This window comes from Mustela erminea, chromosome 6 (genome assembly GCF_009829155.1).
Source record: "Mustela erminea isolate mMusErm1 chromosome 6, mMusErm1.Pri, whole genome shotgun sequence".
Taxonomy (NCBI): Eukaryota; Metazoa; Chordata; class Mammalia; order Carnivora; family Mustelidae; genus Mustela; species Mustela erminea.
The window spans coordinates 101,264,473-101,271,206 of record NC_045619.1 but is presented as its reverse complement, the minus strand read 5'-3'; the positions used below and the strand labels follow the sequence as shown (position 1 = coordinate 101,271,206).

The window sequence follows — 6,734 nt, the reverse complement described above, 5'->3', positions numbered from 1 at the left end:
GGCAGGCAGAGAGAGAGAGAGAGAGAGAGAGGAGGAAGCAGGCTCCCTGCAGAGCAGAGAGCCTGATGTGGGGCTAGATCCCAGGACCCTGGGATCATGACCTGAGCCGAAGGCAGAGGCTTTAACCCACTGAGCCACTCAGGCGCCCCTGTACCTACCATTTAAATGTTGATGATAATTTACCATAGATCTCACCCTGGGCCTTACACATGTTGCACACTTACATTCTGTCTCCTCCATTTGGATGTCCCCCAGCTACCTTAAACTCAACATATTCAGAACAGGAATTCCCTTCTAAAAATTGCTCCTCATGTTGTATACTCTTGGCAACATCACAAGAGAAAACAATGAATGGATCTGGATGACTCCTTATGGTCCTGTGATACTTCTTCAGTCACCCAGTCCCACAGGATCTCCCTCCTCAATCTAGCTCCCAAGGGTCCTCTGGTCTTTTTATTGTTACTGTTACTTTTGTTTAGGGGCATATCATGTCTCTTGGATTGCTGTGATAGCTTCATGTTTGTGTGTGTGTCTTCTTTTCATTTGTTAGCAAACCCTCATCACTGAAACAAATGTACTTTCTATTTATTCAGTCAGTCAGTCAGTGATAGTGGGGATGGGAAGGGCAGAGGGGGAGAGAGAGAGAGAAAGAGGGAGAGAGAATCCCAAGCAGACTCCATGCCCAGCACGGAGCCCAATGACGAGCCCAATGTGGAGTTTGATCTCACGACCCTGACTGAGATCGTGACCTGAGCTGAAATCAAGAGTTGGACACTCAGCTGACTGAGACACCCAGACGCCACTTAAGGAGATGTTCTTAAGGGTATACTGTCTTTCAGAACAAAACCGTAGAGTGAGGGAGCTAGAGACCTTGTCCAGCTCATTTTGTTATGGAAGGGAGAACACAGCTTGTGGAGAGGGACCTGTGCAGGGATGGGGTCTATGTCCTGCACAGAGGCCCTTCAGTGCCAGGGCTCGGTGTCCGCAGTCGTGTGGTGTGCGAAAGAGCTTGTTGCAAGCTGCAGCTTGGCAACAGCTCTTCTGAGTAAGCTTTGTGTCAGCAGAGTGCATCCCCAGCGCGACAGTGGCTCTGGCAGGGAACCGCACTATAACTGAGCAGTGATTGCCTTGATCAGCAGTGGCATGGCAAAGGCCACTGGATGTGGATGAACTGCTTTCTGGTGCCTGGGGTGCTGCGCTTGTGACAGTCCTGCTTTCATTTACACAGGGTGCGGACGAGGAAAGTATTGGGGTAGAACTCAACCACAGCTCGTGGCTGAACGAATGATAAGATAATCAGAAGAGAATCTCAGCAAACAGCACACACACACACATAACACACACACACGGGAATTCTTAAGAAAATGCCAATAGAGTACAAAAGGACTTCCTAGGACCATTAGACATGATTTTCTAAGTAAAAATGCAATATGGAAACAGAAACAGAAGATGATCACCACTGAAAACTAAACATAAAAATCATAGCTACCTATAGAAACATAGAAATAAAAATAAAAAAATTAAAAAAACCCCCATAGGAATGAAAATGAGGGAAAGACAGGATTAGGACCCATCAAGGAAATCTAATATACGGAATTTAGACAATTTCCAAAAGAAGAATAAATTCAATCAAATAAATGAATAATAGAAAATATCCCTGGGCTCGAGACTTGATTGAAAAGCTATACTGAGTCCCATATGAGACTCGGTTCCCTTGAGTCAGTAGAATGATAGGATTCTAGAACAGCAGAAGCTGTAGGGAAGCACTTAAGCATGAGAGAGGAAGGTGGGCATAATTACCATATAGATGGTAAGGTTGGGTGGGAATCAGGGGACTCTAAGCCCTAGGAAACTATGGTGAAAGTTAATAGCATATAGTGTTCCTAAGAGTAAGAGGTGGGTAGCCAATGAATACTGTTATGCTGAAAATAAATAAAAAATAAATTTAAAAAAATTAAAAAAATAATGAATATTGTTATGCTGAAAATAAATAAAAAATAAATTTAAAAATAAATAAATTAATTAACTTTTTTGCACCATTAAAAAAAAAAAAAAAGAAAGTATTGCGGAGGACTCTTGTTAGCCTCTACAGTGGAAAATCATGATCCTTCCCCCAGGTTCCAGATCTGTGTCAGTTATCAATTGAAAGAGAGCATAGTTCCCTTTAAAAAGGAAACTTGCAATGCCACCACAAGTATATTCAATAAATAGACTCCAAATCTTCTCTAAAGGGACCGATGGCCATATACCAGAGTAATTGTATACAAGGGAAAGGAGAATACCCAGATTTTCAGGGGATTTAAGTGCTGTTATGACCTCGGTTGGTATACTGGGATGTGAATGAAAGTCCTGACCCAAATGATCTAATGGGATTTTATTTTCAACAGTTAGCTTTTCCTGACCAACACAATTATTATTATGAAAACTTTCACCTCCGTTCAGTTCCCCAGACTGGAAACCTTCTGGAAACCTTTGTTCCCGACTCCTCCTCACTCCCACATCCCATCCCGTACTAAGTTGTAACTGAACCTTTCTTGTTCATTGTTTAAAATAATTTATTATATAACATTTGATACAAAGAACACATTTAACATGTAATTTACAAAGCACAGTAATGAAATTCATTCCCTTCAAGGGTCACAACCAGAATGTTATCAGTAATGTTGAAACTCTGTGCTTCTCCTCTGTTTTCTCTCCTTGACTTTTCTTCAGAAGTAACTACTATCCCTTTTCCAAAAATACTTCTTATCACACATGTATGCTTCCCTAAACAATAGTGCATGTATATTCGAGTTTTCTAAAAATGGTATCATTCTATTGTAGTTTCCTGGGTTCTGCTTTTATTCATTTAACATTGTATATCAGACTCATTCATATTTCAATATACAGCTGCAGTTTACAAATATACCACAAATTATTTCATTCTTTTGTTGATTAACACTTCGATTGTTTCTACTTCTGGCTATAATGAACAAATCATTGCTGAAGTATTCTTTTAACTGTCTCCTCGTGCACATATGCCAGCGATTTTGGGTATATACGAAGGAGTAGAATTATGAATGTTTATAAGGTAATGCTGAATTATTTCAAGAGTGAGTGTGCCAATTTCCATTCCATATATACACCTGTCAGTGTGTATAAGAATTCCTGTTGATCTATATCATTTCCATACCTTGGATTGTGGATACCTTGTTCTCTAACTTGGTATTGTTAGACATTAATTTTTACATTACAGTGATTTCAAAGTGGTCTTGCATTGTGATTTTAATTTGTATTTCTCTGATTAACAGAGAGATCGAGTATGCTTCCATGTTTATTGGCCATTTGTATTTCCCATTCTGTGAATTGCACAATTTATTTTTATTGCACATTTTCCCATGGGGCTATCTTTTTATTTCTGATTTTAAGGAAGATCTTTATATATTTTGGAGACTAATCCATATGTATTACAAAAAACTTCTCATGGTCTGTGGCTTGTCTTTTTACTCACATTCTAGTATTTTTTGATTAACAGAAGTTTTTAACTTTAATGTCGTTGAATTTCTCACTCTTTTAGAAAAATGAGTAGAGTTTTCTGTGTGTAAATAACAAGATTTAGAAATACCCTATATATTATTCTGTAAATGCTAATGCTTTGATTTTCACATTTGAAACTTTAACCCATCTCAAATTGATTTTTTCACATATAGTGTGAGGTAAAGACCCAATTAATTTTTTCCTATTTGGATAATTAATTACCCCAGCACTCCAGAACCATACATTGAAGAACTTCTTTTTTCTAGTGATTTACAATGCTTCCTCTAGTCATCTCTTCAGAGCCATATACATGTGGATCTATATCTGCCTTTCTATTCGGTTTCATTCATTTTTTATTTATCTCTATGCCAAGACTGCTTGCCTTCATCATCTAACTTTGTCATAGTCTTTGTTTATTTCAGAGAAAGTCTCTTCTCTCAGTTTATTCATTTTAAGTTTTTAAACACAAATTCTTGAGACTTTGCTTATATATATATTGTATATATTTATTACATATTTATTTATATATCATATATGTTATATGTATATCTATTATATAATGTATATATGAAGAGTTTAAGAAAGTTCCACAAAAGCCTATTGAGACTTTAATCAGGATTTTATGTAAGTTGTAGGTCAATTTTAGGAAAACTGATATCTTTACAATGATTTTTTTGTGAAACTTACAGAACTAAAACTTTCAGTTTTACTTAGATCTTTGTTTTTTCTTTTTTTAAGGATTTTATTTATTTACTAATTTGATACAGAGAGAAAGATCACAAGTAGGCAAAGAGGCAGGCAGAGAGGGAGGGAGAAGCAGGTTCCCTGCTGAGCAGAGAGCCCAGACCCCTGAGACCATGACCAGAGCTTAAGGCAGAGGCTTAACCATCTGAGCCACCCAGGCGCCCCTGTTATTGTTTTTTTTTTTAAAATTTTTTTATTTTTAATTTTTTTGATTTTTGTTATTGTTTTAATGTAACATTTTAGAATTGTTAGATTTGTTTCTAGGTACTTGCGATTTTTATGGTTATTGTTACTATTGTCTTTATTAAATTGTGTGTTAAAATTGTTTATTTCTGGTGTATGAAAATGCAGTTTTTTTTTTTTATTATTTATTTGACAGAGAGAGCGAGAGAGGGAACACAAGCAGGAGGAATGGGAGAGGGAGAAGCAGGCCTCCTGCTGAGCAAAGAGCCTGATGTGGGGCTCGATGTGGGGCTCGATCCCAGGACCCTGGAATCACAACTGGAGCCAAAGACAGACGCTAAATGACTGAGCCACCTAGGAACCCCAATTTTTTATTTTTTGCATAATTAACTTATATCTAGTTGCCAAATTCTCTTGTGAATCTGACATTATATTTACTTAATCTGACATTATATTCTTTTAGATCATAGACAATCATATAAAATCAATGACCTTTTTGTTTCTTCCTCTTCCTTTTAATTATTTTCTTATCATACTGTACTACCTAGAACCTCCAGTAGAACTTTATTTTTTATTTATTTTATTTTTAAAGATTATTTATTTATTTCACAGAGAGAGAGATCACAGGTAGGGAGGCAGGCAGAGAGAGAGGGGGAAGCATTCTCCCTGCTGAGCAGAGAGCCCCATGTGGGGCTCGATCCCAGGACCCTGAGATCATGACCTGAGCTGAAGGCAGAGGCTTAACTCACTGAGCCACCCATGCGCCCCTACAGTAGAATTTTAAAGAAGAGTTTGTTCTTGGAGCATCTGGCTGGCTCAGTCAGTAGAACATGTGACTCTTAATTTTGGGGTTCTAAGTTCAAGCCCCATATTGGGTTAGCAATTACTTAAAAATAAAATCTTAAAGAGGCACCTGAGTGATTCAGTTAGTTAAGTGTCTGCCTTCAGCTCAGGTCATGATCCCAGGGTCCTGGGACTGAGACCTGAGTCTACCTGGCTCCCTGCTCATCAGGGAGTCTGCTTCTCCTTCTCCCTCTGCCCCGCTCCACCGCCCCTCCTCCACTGCTTATGCACCCTCGCTCAAATAAACATATAAAATCTTTAAAAAATAAAATCTTAAAAAAAAGTCTTGGGGGGAGACCTAGACAGTCTGGTGGGACAATCCTTCATCCCCGCATCAGGTGAAGGATCACCTGTTCCTGCTGTAGTCAGCAGGGGTCCCAACGACCTGTTTGAACTCTCCCCAGGAATAGGCATGGCACCTGGTGGATATGCCCTCCTAAGGCTGTCTGGCTGCCTGAGTAAAAGCTAAAGGCTTGGAGATTTCCCGAACATTTACTCACTGCCAAGGGTGCATATTGATGGAAATGAACTTCACAAAACAAACTAAATGGACTTCACAAAACAAAGCAAACTTCACCTACAAAGCTCTGCAGCACAGGACAGGCTCTTAGTCCAGTTTAACAAGAATAGCTTTGGTGTCACACTCAGCTCTCCCCCGACCATCCGTCCACTGCTGATGCCAAGCCACAGCACTGATGTCTCCCTGCCTTTCAACACCTTGAGCCCAGTCATGAAAATGGAACCTCTGAATAACCTGCGGCTGGCTGTGAAAACAACACTGAGATCTTCTGCTTAGGCTGCCTCATCCCATTCGATGCGCTTTTTGTAGAAGATGGCAAAATGGATCGCCCGGTCTTCCTTGCCACCTGGAAGGATATTCACGATAAAAATGAACTTCAGTTTCAGATTAAGAAATGTCATTTAAATAATGGCACTGTTTCCAGCAAATTGCAAAACATCAGTGCTTATACTATTGCTGAGAGGAATGTGGAAGGGCAGGACATGCCCAACCAATCCCTGAAGCTCACTAAGGGTGTTTGGTTTTTGGCTGAGCTACTTAAGTATTCAGCCAGGAAACCCAAATTATACGCTGTCGCAGAAGTCGAGCTCCTGGGGTTCCTCAGTACATTTACAAGGTCTAGGACAGCATTTTGAAAAATCAATAGACTAGTCTATGGCCCTCTGCCCGCCCTGTGATTGGTGCAAGCCAAGAATTCTTAACTGGCAGAAATTGTATTGCTGTGTGGAATCTGAACACAAAAGCGCTGAGGCCGCCCACCAAGGTAGTGACGAGTCTAACCTGTGCTAACATTAAGGCACAACTTTTTGGATAGTTTCAGCTTCGTGTCAATATTTGTAACCACTGCTTGGCTCACCTCCCTCCTCCTGCTACCTGCTGCTGTGATCTGTCCTTACTTGTGAGCTTCTCCATAGTGGGCCAGTGGCTG

At 39.8% G+C, this 6,734-nt stretch overlaps 1 pseudogene; it reads left to right on the top strand.

Annotated features, from left to right (window-relative positions):
• The first annotated feature begins 933 nt into the window (after positions 1 to 933).
• Positions 934 to 6,452, top strand: LOC116593613 (annotated as a pseudogene).
• The last annotated feature ends 282 nt before the right edge of the window (positions 6,453 to 6,734 follow it).